Here is a 22,112-nt window from a genome sequence, read left to right as displayed (position 1 = left end):
TAACTATCACTCCAAAAGGCTATCACTTCCACTATGCAACCTCTACCTTCTGTCTGGCTGAGTCCTACTCATTCTCCAGTTCTTAACCTAAATGCGGCGTTCTCAAGAAGACCATCACTCAGACAGGTTTTATTCCGTTGCCACTGGTTCCTATACAATTGTGGTTTCTCCTACCTTCAGGATGAATGCTGCCATTCATCAAACTACATTATAATCATTTATTTAACTGGATGTTTTATCAACTGTTTTGTAATTTGGAGAGGAGGGAATTATAAGTATTTTACTTATTATCGTATCCCTAAAACTTGAAGAATGTTTGACACAGAGTACGTAGTAAATAAATACTTCAGATGAATTGTTAATAAATTAGCTAATTAAGTATTTGCATTTCATATTTGCACAAGGATTATTACACACCAAATGGTGTTCATTACTATATTTTCTAAAAATAACTTCATATAATGAATTTTTCTTTAACTTAAAGCATAAATTTATATATATGTCTTGCTGTTGCTAAGTTGTGTTTGATTCCTTACAACCCCATATACCGTAGTCCACCAAGTTTCTCTGTCCATGGAATTTCCCAGGCAAGACCCATGTCTCCAGCATTGGCAGGCAGATTCTTTACCACTGAGCCACCAGAGAAGCCCAAATATACACACACACACACACACACACACACATACATTATACACACACACACACACACACACACACACACCAGTTCAGTTCAGTTCAGTTCAGTCGCTCATTCGTGTACGACTCTTTGCGACCCCATGAATCACAGCACGCCAGGCCTGCCTGTCCATCACCATCCCCCAGGAGTTCACTCAAACTCATGACCATTGAGTCAGTGATGCCATCCAGCCATCTCATCCTCTGTCGTCACTTTCTCCTCCTGGCCCCCATCCCTCCCAGCATCAGAGTCTTTTCCAATGAGTCAACTCTTCGCATGAGGTGGCCAAAGTACTGGAGTTTCAGCTTTAGCATCATTCCTTCCAAAGAAATCGCAGGGCTGATCTCCTTCAGAATGGACTGGTTGGATCTCCTTACAGTCCAAGGGACTCTCAAGAGTTTTCTCCAACACCACAGTTCAAAAGCATCAATTCTTCGGCACTCAGCTTTCTTCACAGTCCAGCTCTCACGTCCATACATGACCACTGGAAAAACCATGGCCTTGACTGGATGGACCTTTGTTGGCAAAGTAATGCCTCTGCTTTTGAATATGCTATCTAGGTTGGTCATAACTTTACTTCCAAGGAGTAAGCGTCTTTTTATTTCATGGTTGCAGTCACCATCTGCAGTGATTTTGGAGCCCAAGAAAATTAATTCTGTCACTGTTTCCATTGTTTCCCCATCTATTTGCCATGAAGTGATGGAACCGGATGCCATGATTTTAGTTTTCTGAATGTTGAGCTTTAAGCCAACTTTTTCACTCTCCTCTTTCACTTTCATCAAGAGGCTCTTTAGTTCTTCTTCGCTTTCTGCCACGAGTGTCGTGTCATCTGCGTATCTGAGGATATTGATATTTTTCCCAGCTGTCTTTATTCCAGCTTGTGCTTCTTCCAGCCTGGCATTTCTCATGATATACTCTGCATATAAGTTAAATAAGCAGGGTGACAATATACAGTCTTGATGTACTCCTTTCGTATTTGGAACCAGTCTGTTGTTCCATGTCCAATTCTAACTGTTGCTTCTTGACCTGCATACGGATTTCTCAGGAGGCAGGTCAAGTGGTCTGGTATTCCCATCTCTTGAAGAATTTTCCTCAGTTTATTGTGATCCACACAGTCAAAGAATTTGGCATAGTCAACAAAGCAAAAGTAGATGTTTTTCTGGAACTCTCTTGCTTTTTCCATGATCCAGTGGATGTTGGCAATTTGATCTCTGGTTCCTCTGCCTTTTCTAAAACCAGCTTGAACATCTGGAAGTTCATGGTTCATGTACTGTTGAAGCCTGACTTGGAGAATTTTGAGCATTACTTTGGTGGCATTTGAGATGAGTACAATTGTGCAGTAATTTGAACATTCTTTGGCGTTGCCTTTCTTTGGATTGGAATGAAAACTGACCTTTTCCAGCCCTGTGGCCACTGCTGAGTTTTCCAGATTTGCTGGCATATTGAGTGCACCACTTTGATAGCATCATCTTTTAGGAATTGATTGCTGATATCAATAAATTTTAGTTAATTGGTTAATTTTAATGATAAAGGAAAGTAATGTGTATAACATCCATTTTCTGTTAAGAAATTATCTTTTTATGAAGAATAAAGTTGTACCTTTTCAATATTTGTTATTTTTAGGAAAATTAAGACCCTACAGAAACAAATTAATTATAATTGGTATTTTCCCACCCTATGTAGGAAGGAAGAAAGAAATTTCAAATGGTTTTTGCAAGATGAATGAGCTAAATATCATATTCTTCATTGACTAAATCCTGAACTCTCTGAATGATGAAACTAAATATAATTAGATGATAATGTCTTACTTATCTATAATTTTGATTACAAATCAGATCAGTATTCAATATTTAGTACTCAGAAAACTATAGAGCATTGGACCAGTGAGAATTTAAAAAACTGGTTACTTTGGGAAAGGTCAGCAGCGTATAGGATATCAAAATTTAAGAGAAAAGTCTCAAGTTTAACATTACTTAATCCTTATTATTAAAATAAAGGGATTAGGAGCTACAACTTGAAGTACCTTAAAGGGCACAACTGTATCCCATACCCCATTCAAGAAGTATTTAGTTGATATCCAGAACCTACAACTTTGATTGGTTTTCTTGACATTCGGATTGCTTCCAATCTACGTACCAAGATGACCACAGCAGTGAACTTCTGAAGTCTGCTTGGTGAGACAGAATTACTCTATTTCATTAGAACAACTTCCTTAAAGTAAAAAAGCGCCATCAAAAGTATATAAAGATTTTAAATATTTTAAACCAATACAGTATTTTAAAGTAAAATAAAGTTAAAATAAAAATTTAATAAAAAAGATTTTAAATATTTTAATATAATTTTCAAAATTTCATTCAGAAAGTCTGTAATAATATATACCTTAAAAAGTAGTGTATGAGAGTAATTTTCCCATGTATATTTATATCCAAGACAACTGGGTGTCTCCCCAATGTCTATTCTCTCATTCTTCACTAACAGAAAGCACATTTTATTCTAGATTTCAATGTGCCAAGACGGAAACTAAATTTCCTAGTGCCCCTGTATTCAAAAGTGAACAACAAGGTGAAGCATAGATTAGGTAAGTCTTCTGGATATCCTCTGTCCTTAACATGACATGATGTTAGGGATATAGCAGCAATCTTGGAACCAGAGAACTTGATAACCAAAATCACTTGCTAAGGATGATGATAATCTTGAGAATGAATCCTGTTTTATTTCCTCTTTGGATCCTATCTCCCAGTTATGCATTCTAGAAATGTGTTAAGTTCAAGCACCATACAAACTTTGGCCCACCTTTTTATCCTCAATGCCTAGCATCCTGTCTTTCTGTAATAATGGAACTACAGAGAGCAATCACTAAATATTTGATGAATAAATTAATGAATATAATAATTCATATTTTTACTCGCTAGAATATATCTTCCAGTGTTTCTTGTGAAAGGACATGGTGGTTCACTTTCTCTGCCCTACATGCCACCTGTGTATGTTGACAGACTATCTGGAATATAAATTTTTTTTTACTTCTTTTTTCTCTCAAAATATTGTAGATTTTACTCTATTTTCATCTTCATTTATTATTGCAAATGTTCCAAAGTCTATTTTTTCTAATTCCTTGAAGTAAAATTTTCATTTTCTGCTTCCTTTATTATAGAATTATTAATTTTTCATGAAATGTCTCACAAATTCACTAGAATGAGATATTTTTCTTGGTAAACACTTCATCTTATACGTCAAACCTTTCTTCAGTTGTGTGATATTTTACTAAATTAAATCTTATATTGCTTTTCTATCACTATCTTTTGGTTTTGATCTCCTCCTTAGGAAGATAAACTTTCTCATTCTATCTTCCCCATGTCTTATCCTATAGTTTTAATTGTCATACTCTCTTTTCTGTTTTTTTTTGCATTCAGAGAAAGTATCCTTGATTTGCCTTCCATATGATGGATTCAGCTTCCCCACACCATCACTACAGTTCACTGTTTCTAAGACTGGATCTCAATCTGCAATATTAAACCCTTTGCATGTTTTCTTGTCTCACTGCACTCTATTCATTTCTTTCTGACTTTAAAATCAACTCAAATTTTGATTATGGGTTCTTGTATTTTCATCATAGACAAGAGCGTATCAGTGTCTTAAAATTAATTTCACTTCATGTGGTACATTTTTATCCAAAAAAAAAAAAGAATTTTCTTTATTTCATTTTTGTGGTTATTGCTGCAACTTGTGACATGCATGAAATAGAAGATATAAAACTTTGGTGTTATGTCAGTATCAAGTCTAAATCAGTGAATTCTCCTTTCTCATAATAACCTTGCTATTGGAATTATTTTCTTAATTTGCAAAACAAAGAGATAGCTAATTAGCCCATTCTATAGCTGGTACATAATATTTATTATTATTGTTACTATTTTGTAATTATATCTGTTTTATGTAAGTTTTCTGGTCTAAAGGAAGGATATCTTGGTTTCACTACCTGGTTATATGCCCACTAGAAATTTTCTGGATATCATCAGGAACTCTTTTCTTTCACTAGCAGAGATGGTAAATAAAGAACTATTATGTATTTTCCAAAGGACACCATTCTCACAGCTCTTTCAGCTCAGACAAGGCTAATTATGGAACGAGAAACATGGATTAGGCAGATTGGGAGGACAGATGATACAATCCTTCCTTTTTTTTTCCAGTGGGAAAGTGAAGGTATTTAATAAACACATGAGTGAAAATTTTGTGGTCCCTTCTTCCAGCCGTATCTCTGTTGTCCACACCAACATTCTGCCTTATGACCTCACTTACACTTCAGTAAATAGAAATACTTCTTTAAGCTTTGCAGACTGAAGATTTCTAGTTTCCAATGCTGTTAAAAGTTTGAAACTTTTGGGAGGATTTTGATGTGTATACCAATGGTCAAAACCAAATAGTAGTTATAATATAACGTGCCATCATAGCCTGAATATCCCTACATAATATCTACAATGTTCTTAAGGATAAAATTATTACCAGTTCCAAAGACTAACTGACCAAGACTCTTCTGGTACACAAATAAATGGAATGTTTAGATCATCTATCAGTATTCTAATTGTTTTGTACTTCCAATTAAATTTTAAGCTTCAATAATACATTGTGTTTATATTTATAGTCCAAAATATCCACTAGATGTTAACATATATTACAGATTAAAAATATATATTCATAGGCAATGTCAGATATTTTTGTTTCCTTTATTCAACTGTACACTGAACAGTTTAGTTAGCATTTATGGGAAAATAAATATGTTTGATCAATCTGAATAGTTGGTAGTGAAGTAATACTACCTAATAACTTATTTTCACACTGGTAATTTTCTATTTGAATTCACTACATAAAAGGCAAAACCTTCCAGAAGTTAGAATTTAGTTTTTGCAGGTATTTAATTATTCTTGAACACTAACAACCTTTGATTGTATCTTTCTCAATAGGAGAAAATGTTGTCATTCTCCTACCAAAGTAGTCGCAGTACATGTCCTAAAATGAAACTCTTATTGCTAGAATAATTAACATAAGTGTATGTAACAAGTCTGTGTGAATTATTTAATGTCACCATTCATACTTGTTCACTGATTTAAAGTAGAAAAAGTATTTTTCTTTCCAACATATTTTGTTTTCTGAAGGGTTTTGGTAGAATAGGTACATGAATAATATTTTAACAACCTTTTCAGAGTTTTTAAAACTGAATTATTAGTTAAATATAGATTATATTTATTTTAATGTTTTTTTAATTTTTATTTTTACTTTATTTTACTTTACAATACTGTATTGGTTTTGCCATACATTGACATGAATCCATCACGGGTGTACATGCGATCCCAAACGTGAACCCCTCTCCCTCACCTCCCTCCCCACAACATCCCTCTGGGTCATCCCCATGCACCAGCCCCAAGCATGCTGTATCCTGCATCGGACATAGACTGGTGATTCGATTCTTACATGATAGTATACATGTTTCAATGCCATTCTCCCAAATCATCCCACCCTCTCCCTCTCCTTCTGAGTCCAAAAGTCCGCTATACACATCTGTGTCTTTTTTGCTGTCTTGCATACAGGGTCGTCATTGCCATTTTTCTAAATTCCATATATATGTGTTAGTATACTGTATTGATGTTTTTCTTTCTGGCTTACTTCACTCTGTATAATCAGCTCCAGTTTCATCCATCTCAACAGAACTGATTCAAATGTGTTCTTTTTAATGGCTGAGTAATACTCCATTGTGTATATGTACCACAGCTTTCTTATCCATTCATCTGCTGATGGACATCTAGGTTGTTTCTATGTCCTGGCTGTTATAAACAGTGCTGCAATGAACATTGGGGTACATGTGTCTCTTTCAATTCTGGTTTCCTCAGTGTGTATGCCCAGCAGTGGGATTATTTTAATGTATACTTTCTATGATTAATAACAGAATTTAAGAGAACCTATAAAATATATAGGGAAAATACTAAAATGGAAAGAAAAATCTTTATAAATTATTGAATTTATAAGAAGTAATGCAATAGTGACCTGGAGTAACAGTTTCTGTCATTTACTAGACATTAAATTTTGCTAAAGCAAAATAAGAGGAAAAAATTATATGAATTTTATTATCCAATAGAAGAAAAATTCAAGTGAAAGTTGCTTTGACCTGTTTTAAAATATTCTTATATTATCATAGTGTTAAATGAACTTAGAGAAGGTCCATTCACTTATTCCCTTAATTTAATTCATTTAACATATATTTATTGAGCACTGACTATGCACCAGGCATATATAATAACTGGCAGGTTATAGAAGGAAAAAATTACAGACAAAAATCTCTGACTTTATGAAACTTATACTTCAGTAAGAGAAAGAGAAAATTAACAATAAAAGGTAAGATATATAACATGTTATATGTTGATAATTGCTAAGAAGAAAAGTAAAAGGACTGTAGGTTGGGATGGGAGGAGTGTGATTATTCAAATTAAGATAGCAAATGACCTTATTCTCACCCACAAAAAATGACAAAATACCCTCTCACATCCATTTAATTCTGTCTGCAGACAAGGTCAGCATGTTTCTTATGAACAACTTTGAATTAGTTCATGAGCCTTAGCAAAAAATTGATGAGGACCTCAGAGTCCCATATTATAGAATATGGTATATGTACTTTGTACAGGAAATTTATAAGTACAAGTGTATTTAGTGATATACCCTGTCCAGAAGATAATTTCAGTATTGCTGTTGTAGGGGAAAAAAAAAAATTCTGATTATGTGCAGCACCATTTCCAAGCGGCCTTCCAGGTTTGAGTCAGCTGCTAAATGCACATTGAAATAACTAAACAAATTGCCACACTGGCATCATTTAGTGTTTTCCATATAACTTTCAAAAATATCTACCAACAACAAGTTTGGTTTTGCCAGACTTACTATTATTCTGCCAACAATTTTGGTTTTGGCAGACTTACTATTATTCTGCCATTTCTGAAAGTAATTGGAACATAGGGTCAGTTATTTCTAGAGACAATTGCTGGTTCACAACATTAAAACCATTTAATCTGTGTTGAGATTACTTGCTTCCTCTTTCCCATCACAGAAGGATACATACCTAATTAATCTAAAGTCTGCACCAGAAAGCTTAAATATGTCAAACTAAAACGAGGATAAAATCTAGCCTTATTTTCTATTCTATGATGAAACTTCATATGATTCAGTTCAGTTCAGTCGCTCAGTAGTGTCCGACTCTTTGCAACCCCATGAATCGCAGCACGCCAGGCCTCCCTGTCCATCACCAACTCCTGGAGTTCACTCAGACTCGCATCCATCGAGTCAGTGATGCCATTCAGCCATCTCATCCTCTGTCATCCCCTTCTTCTCCTGCCCCCAATCCCTCCTGGCATCAAAGTCTTTTCCAATGAGTCAACTCTTCGCATGAGGTAGCTAAAGTACTTTAGCATCATTCCTTTCAAAGAAATCCCAGGGCTGATCTCCTTCAGAATGGACTGGTTGGATCTCCTTGCAGTCCAAGGGACTCTCAAGAGCCTTCTCCAACACCACAGTTCAAAAACATCAATTCTTTGGCACTCAGCCTTCTTCACAGTCCAACTCTCACATCCATACATGACTACTGGAAAAACCATAGCCTTGACTAGACGGACCTTAGTCGGCAAAGTAATGTTTCTGCTTTTGAATATGCTATCTAGGTTGCTCATAACTTTTCTTTCAAGGAGTAAGCGTCTTTTAATTTCATGGCTGCAATCACCATCTGCAGTGATTTTGGAGCCCCCCAAAATAAAGTCGGACACTGTTTCCACTGTTTCCCCATCTATTTCCCATGAAGTGATGGGTCCGGATGCCATGATCTTCATTTTCTGAATGTTGAGCTTTAAGCCAACTTTTTCACTCTCCTCTTTCACTTTCATCAGGCTTTTTAGTTCCGCTTCACTTTCTGCCATAAGGGTGGTGTCATCTGCATATCTGAGGTGATTGATATTTCTCCCGGCAATCTTGATTCCAGCTTGTGTTTCTTCCAGTCCAGCGTTTCTCATGATGTACTCTGCATAGAAGTTCAATAAGCAGGGTGACAATATACAGACTTGATGTACTCCTTTTCCTATTTGGAAACAGTCTGTTGTTCCATGTCCAGTTCTAACTGTTGCTTCCTGACCTGCATTCAGATTTCTCAAGAGGCAGGTCAGGTGGTCTGGTATTCCCATCTCTTTCAGAATTTTCCACAGATTATTGTGATCCACACAGTCAAAGGCTTTGGCATAGCCAATAAAGCAGAAATAGATGTTTTTCTGGAACTCTCTTGCTTTTTCCATGATCCAGTGGATGTTGGCAATTTGACCTCTGGTTCCTCTGCCTTTTCTAAAACCAGCTTGAACATCAGGAAGTTCACGGTTTGACCACTTCCAATTTGCCTTGATTCATGGATCTGACATTCCAGGTTCCTATGCAATATTGCTCTTTACAGCATCGGACCTTGCTTCTGTCACCAGTCACTTCCACAGCTGGGTATTGTTTTTCCTTTGGCTCCATCCCTTCATTCTTTCTGGAGTTATTTCTCCACTGACCTCCAGTAGCATATTGGGCACCTACTGACCTGGGGAGTACCTCTTTCAGTATCCTACCATTTTGCCTTTTCATACTGTTCATGGGGTTCTCAAGGCAAGAATACTGAAGTGGTTTGCCATTGCCTTCTCCAGTGGACCACATTCTGTCAGCTGTCTCCACCATGACCCGCCTTATATGATTACCGGTATGAATTCTTATATTAAAATGCAGGCTTTTGTAAACATGAATAACTTATATGGGTCAAATTATTAAATATGAAAAGTTTTAATTGACTTATACCATTCAGGTATGATCTAAATTAAATCCCTTATGACTATACAGTGGAACTGAGAAATAGATTTAAAGGACTAGATCTAATAGACAGAGTGCCTGATGAACTATGGACGGAGGTTCGTGACATTGTATAGGAGACAGGGAGGAAGACCATCCCCAAGAAAAAGAAATGCAAAAAAGCAAAATGGCTATCTGAGGAGGCCTTACAAGTAGCTGTGAAAAGAAGAAAAGTGAAAAGCAAAAGAGAAAAGGAACGATATAGCCATTTGAATGTAGAGTTCCAAATAATAGCAATGAGACATAGGAAAGCCTTCCTCAGCGATCAATGCAAAGAAATGGAGGAAAACAATGTAATGGGAAAGACTAGAGATCTCTTCAAAAAAATTAGAGATACCAAGGGAACATTTCATTCAAAGATGGGCTCAATAAATGACAGAAATTGTATGGACCTAACAGAAGCAGAAGATATTAAGAAGAGGTGACAAGAATACACAGAAGAACTGTACAAGAAATATCTTCACAACCCAGATAATCACAAAGGTGTGATCACTCATACTCACCTAGAGCCAGACATCCTGGAATGTGAAGTCAGGTGGGCCTTAGGAAGTATCACTACAAACAAAGCTAGTGGAGGTGATGGAATTCCAGTTGAGCTATTTCAAATTCTAAAAGATGATGCTGTGAAAGTGCTACACTTCATATGTCAGCAAATTTGGAGAACTCAACAGTGGCCACAGGACTGGAAAAGGTCAGTTTTCATTCCAATCCCAAAGAAAGGCAATGCCAAAGAATGCTCAAACTACTGCACAATTGCACTCATATCATATGGTAGCAAAGTTAATGCTCAAAATTCTCCAAGTCAGGCTTCAGCAATATGTGAACCATGAACTTCCAGATGTTCAACCTGGTTTTAGAAAAGGCGGAGGAACCAGAGATCAAAATGCCAACATCCACTGGATCATGGAAAAAGCAAGAGAGTTCCAGAAAAACATCTATTTCTGCTTTATTGACTATGCCAAAGCCTTTGACTGTGTGGATCACAATAATCTGTGGAAAATTCTGAAAGAGATGGGAATACCAGACCACCTGACCTGCCTCTTGAGAAATCTGTATGCACGTCAGGAAGCAACAGTTAGAACTGGACATGGAACAACAGACTGTTTCCAAATAGGAAAAGGAGTACATCAAGTCTGTATATTGTCACCCTGCTTATTTAACTTATATGCAGAGTACATCATGAGAAACGTTGGTCTGGAAGAAGCACAAGCTGGAATCAAGATTGTTGGGAGAAATATCAATAGCCTCAGATATGCAGATGACACCACCCTTATGGCAGAAAGTGGAGAGGAACTAAAAAGCATCTTGATGAAAGTGAAAGAGGAGAGTGAAAAAGTTGACTTAAAGCTCAACATTCAGAAAACTAAGATCATGGCATCCGGACCCATCACTTCATGGGAAATAGATGGGGAAACAGTGGAAACAGTGTCAGACTTTATTTTGGGGGGCTCCAAAATCACTGCAGATGGTGATTGCAGCCATGAAATTAAAAGACACTTACTCCTTGGAAGAAAAGTTATGACCAACCTAGACAGCATATTAAAAAAGCAGATACATTATTTTGTCAACAAAGATCCATCTAGTCAAGGCTATGGTTTTTCCAGTGGTCGTGTATGGATGTGAAAGTTGGACTATAAAGAAAGCTGAGTGATGAAGAATTGATGCTTTTGAACTGTGATATTGGAAAAGACTCTTGAGAGTTCCTTGGACTGCAAGGAGGTCCAACCAGTCCATTCTATGGAGATCAGTCCTGGATGTTCATGGAGGGCCTAAAGTTGAAGCTGAAACTCCAATACTTTGGCCACCTGATGTGAAGAACTGACTCATTTGAAAAGACCTTGAATTGGGAAAGATTGAGGGCAGGAGGAGAAGGGGATGACAGGATGAAATGGTTAGATGGCATCACTGACACAATGGACATGTATTTATGTGGATTCCGGGAGTCGGTGATGGACAGGGAGGCCTGGCATGCTGTGGTTCATGGGGTCGCAAAGAGTCAGACACGACTGAGTGACAACTGAACTGAACTGAACTGAAATGACTTACAGAAAAATAAAATAAACATATCTCAGAGATTTTATTCATTAATTGAAATGGAAACTACTAAGATGGTAAAATGGCTATAAAAGCATTTGATGAAACAGAGTTTTATGAAGTCTATCAAGAAAACCATCTAAAAAATTTTAGAGTAGGATTGTTAGATCAGCTATAAAACTCACTGTTGTCCTATGAATCAATTAAGCCATAATCATCAGGGTTATCTTTTCTATCAAATAGAATTTAGATATTAGCAAGCAACTTTATATTGTCTGAGTTCTGATAAAGTAGTAAATAGCAAAGTCAAACATAGGTACATTCCCCTAGAGAATTATATAACCCTGGGGGAAGTTATTAAACAATGTCTCAACATAATATTGAAAAGACATGTTAACCACCTTTTCCTCCATTTTTCCAGTTTTAATTATTTTCTTAACAATTTCTTTGTCTTAGTTCAAGCTGGTGACCGGGTGGCTTAAACAACAAACATTTATTTCTCACAGTTTTGGAGGTTGTGGAGTGCAAGATCAGGGTGCCAAGCATGGTCAGATTCTGGTGAGGACTTCATGGTTTGCAGATGGCCATCTTCTTGCTGTGTCCTCATATGGCAGAGAGAAAAAGATCATCTGTCTCATGTCTCTTCTTATAAAGGCAGTAAACCCATTCATTAAGGTTCTACCTTCATGACCTAATTATATTCCAAAGGCTTCATCTCCAAATAGCATCACATTGGGGATTGGGAGTTCAACTTTTGAATTTGGGGGGAACCCAAATTTTAGTTCATAGCATTCTATGTTTTGGTCATAAATAAGTTTCAAATACTGATCAGCAAAAAAGGCTGGCTTCATTGTAGTTTAGACATAATTTTTACAAATGCATTAAGTGGTATTAAATAACCATATAAGCTTCTTGATCATATAACATTTAACAGATACTGAGGCAAAACTATCAGCTTTTCTAAAATTGAAGTATAGTTGCTGTATAATACTATACAAGTTTCAAGTGTACAAAAGAGTGATTCATAATTTTTAAAGGTTATACTTAATTTATAGTTACTATAAAATATTGGTTATATCCCCTGTGCTATACAATATACCCTTGTGGCTTATTCTATACCTAGTAATTTGTACCTCTTAATCTCCTACCCCTATATTGCCCTTCCTCTTCCCCTCTCCCCATTGTTAACCACTAGCTTGTTCTCTATATCTGTGAATCTACTTAAAACAATTAGCTTTTGTTTGTGAATTTTATTAAAAAATCCAAGATTGGACGATTTAAAAGACTCTATAAAGTCTAGGCTAGGAAGTCAAGGTTAAGAAAATCTCTCCCCTGGATTTTACTGTAGTATCCAGAGAATTAGTAAATTCTTCTCTTTTCAAGGTCCCCCAAATATGCTAAGGTTCCTGACCTTCCAGAAAGTGATTTTGTCACTTGTGAGGCTGGAGCCCTATAAACCAAGTACCCCAACAGTTTCCTATGATGATTTTGTAGGCATTTGTACCTTTGTACAGTGGGCTTGCTGTATCCAACTAAAAGTGATTCATTCTCAAATATAACACTGTAGTATGTCTTTGGTTGAATGATCGTTTCTAACTCAAGGTGAAATGGAGACTGATTCTTATTAAAATAATGAAACTAACTATTGGCCTGAAATCAATAGATTGCCACATATTTCTCCAGTAAAGATGGGTTTGTTAGGTAGTTAGAATAGAGAAAAGGAGTCCAAAATGGCGGTGGCTAAAAGACAAGGAAGGGAAAAGCCTGCAAAAATAGAACAAAGGAAGGTCTGAGGACCGGAGTGAGGACCGCAGGTAAAAGAAACAGCACTCCTGGCCCAATTTACATAGGACAGGCCCAGGCAGAGAAAAACATATAAAAAAGAGGAGCCAGAGCTCTCGCTCGCTCGCTCTCCCTCTCTCACGTGCTGGGGCGCTCTTCTTTTCAGGTCTTTGTGTCAACATGCCCTCATGCCTCAAGGATGGATTTTCCTGTTATTATCTAAATAAAATAGAGCTATAACATGGAGCTATAACACTGATTTGTCTAAGAGCTATAACACGGTCCTTTCAAGACCTGAGAGCTATAACAACGTCTGTCCAAGACCAGAGAGCTGTGACACGCCCGAGGGCTTTAATATCCATCACTCCAAATCTTTGTTGTAACGAGACAGAACCAAGGAGTATAACTCACCTGACAGGTTTATTTAGGACCAGCAAAGAATTGCATTTTGGGGGTCTACAACCAAGTCCTCCCACATGGTAAGGGAAGGAGAATGCTTTTACAGAGATGAAAAGATAGTTGGAAGATGTTACTAAGTAAATAAAGAGTCCAGGGCTTTTCATTGGCTGAGTCCTTGCCAGGGAAGAAGAGGACTCTTTCTTCTTGTTGTTGGGCTCTGCTGTTCTTACAGGTTGTGAGAAATTCTCCTTCTGATCTCCCAACTCTATTCATTAAGATTACTGCTTTAAATTTTTTTACATTTCCCTGTGTTGAACAAGATCTTTCTCTGAAAACATTGCTGATCAAGAGTCAGGTTTTCTAGTTTCTGTGGCTTTTTGTTCCTCAATTCCAGGAAAAATCTTTCCTGGCTGTAGTGTCTCATATTGGAGGAAAAGTACATAAATTGGAAACCTATTAAGGTTATATTTGAGTTACACAAAGTGAGACGGAGAACTCTCGGGCACTTTTTATGTAAAATTCATATGTTACCAAGATCATAAACATTGGAGATCATCTGAAGTGTTATGTCAGCATCAAAGGTTTGGTGACAAACTTCCAACAGACCTGGTCCAGATATCTTGAGAAAGCTGTTTCATCAGATGTCATCTACTTCAATTCTGGGAGACTGTTACTTTCAGTTCACCAGATGACATGCTGGTCCAGTCAGTCAGGGTCCAGAACTTTAGATGTGCCACATGAATACAAGAGTCTGTTCTTTGGAATTATGTGGCATACGGGTTTGTTAAGCAGTTACCTAGTAGAAGCCTTTCCATTGAGGTTAAAGGGAGTTCTTTTGGAACATTTCTCAGGCAGCCACTTTACCTCCTATGAAGTCCTTTTAACTACCCCTCCATAACTCTTTTATTTATTTTTTAATTAAATTTTTATGTTTACTTTATTTTACTTTACAATACTGTATTGGTTTTGCCATACATTGACATGAATCCACCATGGATGTACATGAGTTCCCAAACATGAACCCCGCTCCCAGCTCCCACCCCATATCATCTCTCTGGATCATCCCGTGCACACACCACTGAAATCCCTTACAATTGCTTGATGCTGACAGACCACCTCCTGACTCCTCGTAATGATCTATAGAAAATTCTACTGGGTAATATTTACTTCCATGGGTCAGTGATGGTTCTTATTTAAAAGGTAACAGTGGCAAATATTGTGCTAGGTATGCTATTGCAACTTCTTTTGAGATTGTTGAGGCAGCATCTTTACCTAAGTTGCTTTGGCCCAAGAAGCTAAATTATATGCTCTTATAGGCTCTTGTACTTTAGCTGAGGATGAAGCTACCAATATTTATACTCACAGTAAGATATGCTTTTGGAGCAGTTCATGATTTTGGAATATTGTGGAAATAATGTGGCTTCCTTACTTCCAGTGGAAATAAAATTAAAAATGATCCCTATGCTCCAGACTAGACGGAAGCTTCCCCTTGCAGATAGGCTACTGCCTTTCTACTGCTGACGTTCTTTTGGGAAGGATTAACCCTATTGGAAGAACTCTTCTTGAAATTTAAGGAACCCATTTTATTGGCCATGTGCTTCAGCAAGTTTGTTTTGGCCAGTATTGGTGCTTAAGGTGTCTATCACCTGAGGGTGCACTGTGAAACAATTACTCTAACCAAAGCATGGTTATTTTTAATAGAAGCAGTTTAGCCATTGCAATATTGGAGTATCTCTCCTTCTATCAGTTGTGGGTCAAAAGTAGGAACCAAGTGTACTGGGTTTCCTGTGACTCTCTCTAAGGGTAAAAGTTTGAGTTCCAAAAGTGGTGGATCTGAGATTTAGAAAGACTAATGGCAATGCTTTTGGCCAAGGTATCTGGGGGCCTTCTGCAAATTTTGCCAACTGAGTCTTAATAATGCTGTTAATGCATTCCATTAACAAGAGGATTGAGAGTAGTAAGCACAGTGAAAGTTTTATAAAACTGGCCAAAACAAACTTGTTGAAACACGTGGCCAGTAAAATGGGTTCCTTAAATTTCAAGAAAAGTTCTTCCAATAGGGTTGAAAGTGAAAGTGAAAGAAAGTGAAGCCACTCAGTCGTGTCCGACTCTTTGCGACCCCATGGACTGTAGCCCACCAGGCCCCTCCATCCATGGGATTCTCCAGGCAAGAATACTGGAGTGGGTTACCATTTCCTTCTCCAGGGGATCTTTGTGACTCAGGGATTGAGCCCAGGTCTCCTGCATTGCAGGCAGACGCTTTAACCTCTGAGCCACCAGGGAAGCCCAATATCCAATAGGGTTAATCCTTCCCAAAAGGACGTCAGCAGTAGAAAGGCAGTAGCCTATCTGCAAGGGGAAGCTTCAGTCTAGTCCTGAGCATAGGGATCATTTTTAATTTTATTTCCACTGGAAGTAAGGAAGCTACATTATTTCCGCAATATTCCAAAATCATGAACTGCTCCAAAAGCATATCTTACTATGAGTATAAATTTGGCAGTTTCATCCTCAGCTAAAGTACAAGAGCCTATAAGAGCATATAATTCAGCCTCTTGGGCCAAAGCAACTTAGGTAAAGATGCTGCCTCAACAATCTCAAAAGAAGTTGCAATAGCATACCTAGCACAATATTTGCCATTGTTACCTTTTAAATAAGAACCATCACTGACCCATGAGAAGTAAATGTTACCCGGTAGAATTTTCCGTAGATCATTACGAGGAATCAGAAGGTGATCTGTCAGCATTAAGCAATTGTGAGGGATTTCATTGGTGATGTAATGTTTCTGCAACGCAAAAGAGTTATGAAGGGGTAGTTAAAAGGACTTCATAGGAGGTGAAGTGGCTGCCTGAGAAATGTTGAAAGTGATGAGAATTCAAAAGACTTTCAAATGTATGAGGTACAAAAATTATTAAAGGAGAGCCCACAACAATTTCCTCAGTGGCCTTAACCAAAGAAAAGTGGCAATAATGACTCTAAGGCAAGGGGCATATCCATGTGCCACAGGGTCCAATGACTGGCCATATTACCCTATTGGTCCCTGTGGTCTTTAGGGAGAACCCCAAAGAAAAGGGAATCTGATCATTGACATGCCCAAGGACAAATGAGTTCATCAAACTCTCCTTTAAGGCCTTAAAGGCTAAGTTATCCAGTCTATCCCATAAAATTGGGTTTGGCTTGTTATTACTGATTAAAGAATACAGGGGTTTGGGCATAAAAGAAAAATTTAGAATCCAGTTTTGGCAATAACCAACTAGTCTGAGAAAACCTCACAGTTGGCATTTACTTTGAGGTTTTGGGAGACTTAGGACATAATGAAGTCTATTTGGATCTTGGTGTAGTCTTTGTTCTGATATTCAGCTCAGTTCGGTTCCTTTGAGTTGCTCAATCATGTCTGACTCTATGTGACCCCATGAATCGCAGCACGCCAGGTCTCCCTATCCATCACCAACTCCTGGAGTTCACTCAGACTCACTTTCATTGAGTCAGTGATGCCATCCAGCCATCTCATCCTCTGTCGTCCCCTTCTCCTCTTGCCCCCAACCCCTCCCAGCATCAGGGTCTTTTCCAATGACTCAACTCTTCGCATGAGGTGGCCAAAGTATTGGAGTTTCAGCCTCAGCATCAGTCCTTCCAAAGAACACCCAAGACTGTACTCCTTTAGGATGGACTGGTTGAATCTCCTTGCAGTCCAAGGGACTCTCAAGAGTCTTTTCTCACACCACAGTTCAAAAGCATCAATTCTTCAGTACTCAGCTTTCTTCACAGTCCAACTCTCACATTCATACATGACCACTGGAAAAATCATAGCCTTGACTAGATGGATCTTTGTTGGCAAAGTAATATCTCTGCTTTTTAATATGCTGTCTAGATTGATCATAACTTTCCTTCCAAGGAGTAAGTGTCTTTTAATTTCATGGCTGCAATCAACATCTGCAGTCATTTTGGAGCCCCCCCATAAATAAAGTCTGACACTGTTTCCACTGTTTCCCCATCGATTCCCCACGAAGTGATGAGACCAGATGCCATAATCTTAGTTTTCTGAATGTTGAGCTTTAAGCCAACTATTTCACTTTTCTCTTTCATTTTCATCAAGAGACTTTGTAGTTCCTCTTCACTTTCTGCCATAAGGGTGGTGTCATCTGCATATCTGAGGTTATTGATATTTCTCCTGGCAATCTTAATTCCAGCTTGTGTTTCTTCCAGCTCAGTATTTCTCATGATGTACTCCACATAGAAGTTAAATCAGCAGGGTGACAATATACAGCCTTGATGTACTTCTTTTACTATTTGGAACCAGTCTGTTGTTCCATGTCCAGTACTAACTGTTGCTTCCTGACCTGCATACAGATTTCTCAAGAGGCTGGTCAGGTGGTCTGGTATTCCCATCTCTTTCAGAATTTTCCACAGTTTTTTGTGATCCACACAGTCAAAGGCTTTGGCATAGTCAATAAAGCAGAAATAGATGTTTTTCTGGAACTCTCTTGCTTTTTCCATGATCCGGCGGATGTTGGCAACTTGATCTCTGGTTCCTCTGTCTTTTCTAAAACCAGGTTGAACATCTGGAAGTTCATGGTTCACGTATTGCTGAAGCCTGGTTTGGAGAATTTTGAGCATTACTTTACTAACATGTGAGATGAGTGCAATTACGCGGTAGTTTTAGCATTCTTTGGCATTGCTTTTCTTTGGGATTGGAATGAAAACTGATCTTTTCTAGTCCTGTGGCCACTGCTGAGTTTTCCAAATTTGCTGGCATATTGAGTACAGCACTTTCACAGCATCATCTTTCAGGATTTGATATAGCTCAACTGGAATTCCATCACCTCCACTAGCTTTGTTCGGAGTGATGCTTCTTAGGCCCACTTGACTTCACATTCCAGGATGTCTGCCTCTACATGAGTGATCACACCATCATGATTATCTGGGTTGTGAAGATCTTTTTCGTACAGTTCTTCTGTGTATTCTTGCCACCTCTTCTTAGTATCTTCTGCTTCTGTTGGGTCCATACAATTTCTGTCCTTTATCGAGCCTATCTTTGCATGAAATGTTCCCTTGGTATCTCTAATTTTCTTGAAGAGATCTCTCGTCTTTCCCATTCTGTTGTTTTCCTCTATTTGTTTGCATTGATCCCTGAGGAAGTCTTTCTTATCTCTTCTTGTTATTCTTTGGAACTCTGCATTCAAATGCTTATATCTTTCCTTTTCTCCTTTGCTTTTCACTTCTCTTCTTTTCACAGCTATTTGTAAGGCCTCCCCAGACAGCCATTTTGGTTTTTTGCATTTTTTTTCCATGGGGATGGTCTTGATCCCTGTCTCCTGTACAATGTCACGAACCTCCATCCATAGTTCTTCAGGCACTCTATCAGATCTAATCCCTTAAATCTATTTCCCACTTCCACTGTATAATCATAAGGGATTTGATTTAGGTCATACCTGAATGGTCTAGTGGTTTTCCCTACTTTCTTCAATTTAAGTCTGAATTTGTCAATATTAGATGCCCTAAACAATGAAGCAGATTTTGGGCAAACTGCATTTTTTCTTTGATGACCTTATGTCCCTTTAAGGCTAATATCCTTAGCAACTGGATCCTGTCTTCCTGTGGAGAGGCTTAAGAAGGTGAGCAAGAAAGCAAATCATCCATACATGGCAACAAAGTAGAGATTCTAGGGAAATTTATGTTATCCAGATCAGCCTTCAGTATTTGCTAGAAATAAGGACTCTCAGTAAAACCCTGAGGCATTACTGTCAGGTGAATTGTTTTTCTTCTGACATGAAGGCAAAAAGGTATTGACTAGTTTCATCTACTGGGATAGTAAAGAATGCACTGCATAAATAGATTATAGTAAAGAATTTATTTCTGGTGGGAATGGATGGTAGTAAAAACAAAGTTAATAACAACAGGATTAGAAGCAATAGAATGTCAAGTGATAATAGTGTTTATTGCTTGGGGGCCCAGATTGAACCCACACCCTGTATGGACACTGATACTCTAAGTTCCCTTTGGTTGGGCCAGTCCATTTAGTTAGAAATGCACATGAAAAAGGGCCATGGTTTTTAAACATAAAAGCTAGAGTTGGGGAGAAGGTTTCAAGATATTTAGATAACTAGGGTTCCCTTCTCAGTTATTTTTCCTCTAGAGTAAAGATCAATCTTCAAACAGCTCAATTTACACAGCTTTCAAGCTGATCCCAGCCAGTCATAAGGAGACAGCCTTGTTCTGGAGAACATGGCATTTTTTAGCCACTCTCCAGAGGACAGCCCGTCCAAAGAAACAGGCCAAAGGGCTGAAAAACTGGCACAGTTTTATTCAAAGCAGCCCCTTCCCAAAGGAATTGGGGCAAAGGCATTTTCAGCCAGCTTTGATTGAAATGGTCTGATCTTAAGATAAGAGCAAATTATCAAACAAGTACTCGCATACAGAACAAAGCCTTAACCAGAAACGTTTAAATAGATTACAAATAAAGCCTAGAGAACATTAAACACAAAGAGAACATGAGCTATGACCCAGGAGAAAGACATACATTCAAACTCCAGGGTCAGTGAGAAAATCAATGAGTGACATTGGACTCAGTTTTAGGTACTGCACCTTGTGCTCACCAGACCCACAACCACTAGCTGTCTTCTCTGGTCCCCATATGGGCCACTAAAATGTTGACCTGAAATGAATAAGTTGCCAGATATTTCTCCAGCGAAGATGTAACTGCTCAGTATCAGCAGAGAATTGCAATTTGGTGTCTACAACAATGATGAGCCATAGTAAAGTCACCCTGCAGGGTAAAGAAGAAGAACACTTTTACAGAGAGGAAAAGGAAGTTGGGAGAGGGCTGTAGTAAATAAAGGGTCCAGAGCTTTTCATTGGTTGAGTCCTTGCCAGGAAAAAGAGGACTCTCTTTTTCCTATTGGTCTCTGCTATCCATGCAGCGTGTGAAAGCTCCCTCTCTGGTCACCCTACTCTATTCAACTGAGGTTTCTCTTTATTAATTTTTTTATATAACTATTACTAAAAAAAATAAATAAGAAAACTCATTTAAAATATTTGGTTCTTAGATTCCATTTTTAAATATTTCATTTCCATTATAAAAGCATAATATTCTAAATTGAGGGTCAGAGATCTGAAAGAAAAAGTGAATTCTTAAATATTCATCAGTCAGTAGAGCATTAAAACTACATAAGCAATATTCCAAACAAATAACTACTATTAAGATTTTCCCATTAGTTTGTTTAGTCCAATATAATTAATTTTGGTTCCCTTGGATTTCAAATCAGCAGTTGGTTTTTAAGAAGGCATCTCATTATGAAATAAAAATGTCCTGGAAAGCTTGAGTCAGTCCTCTAGTATAGGTGGAAAGGATTCTAAGTGACATATGCTTAATAATCTTCAGATATCTTTTCTGTCTTCTTTGAGGTACCAGTTAAGATAGCTGGTAGAGACATGAAAACTGACTCTGTTGAAATTAATGAGTTCCAACCATTGAGTATTTAAGTAAGAACTAGGGGAAAGCAAAGTTCACCTGTCTATGAGAGTAAATGGCTGTTGTTAATTTATTACAGTAATCATTAATACCAAAATGGAAAAGAGCCATTGGAGTGTACAGGACATAACTATTTCATAAAATTTTCAATTCTCTTCCCTTGGGGGTAAGAATAAGATATGAATAATGAGGATACTGACAAATACTCCTACATTTTATTATTAAAAGCATTTTACATCTGCAAAATTAACCTAGGTAAGAATGAGCTCTTCCCATTTTATCATTATTATTCTCATTTATCTCTTATAATAATATTGAGCTAATTAATAAATATGGAGAGAATCAAATAACCCTAAATATTTATTTTCTCTTAATAAGAAGAAATCTTTGTGATTTGCTTGGATGCACTGGGAAATCTCAAAGATACTTCCAGGTGCAAAGATATTTTAATTTTTTTAAATTAAGAATCTGATCCTGAGAAGACAAAATCAAAATAATTATCAGAGGAGATCTGAGTACTTGATTAAGATGGAATGATGGGCACCTGTGAAACAATATTTGCCCATCTATTTAAATCAAAGTGACAATATTATATTTTAAAATAAGTATAGGAAATGGTTATGTGGTTGTAAGAAATTTTAGCTCTTTCAAAAATGTCCTGTTATTTTTTTAACCTATCATAGACATTAGCAAACCATGACTGATCAATCTAGCCATGAATTCATGGGTATAGTTTATAAGCTGATAATAATTTTTATATATTTTAATGTTTAAAACATTAAAATAGGAATAACATTTTGTGACATGTGAAAGTTATATGACATTCCAGTGTTCATTAATGACGTTTTATTGAACATG

The 22,112-nt window shown here is 37.4% G+C and overlaps 1 pseudogene; it reads right to left on the bottom strand.

Moving 5' to 3' along the window:
- Positions 1-22,112, bottom strand: part of LOC106503837 — a 42,581-nt pseudogene that overhangs the window by 4,083 nt on the left and 16,386 nt on the right.

Source organism: Capra hircus (assembly GCF_001704415.2).
Source record: "Capra hircus breed San Clemente chromosome X unlocalized genomic scaffold, ASM170441v1, whole genome shotgun sequence".
In the NCBI taxonomy this organism is placed as follows: Eukaryota; Metazoa; Chordata; class Mammalia; order Artiodactyla; family Bovidae; genus Capra; species Capra hircus.
The sequence above is the reverse complement of the archived record's forward strand: the minus strand, read 5'-3'. Positions and strand labels throughout refer to the sequence as shown.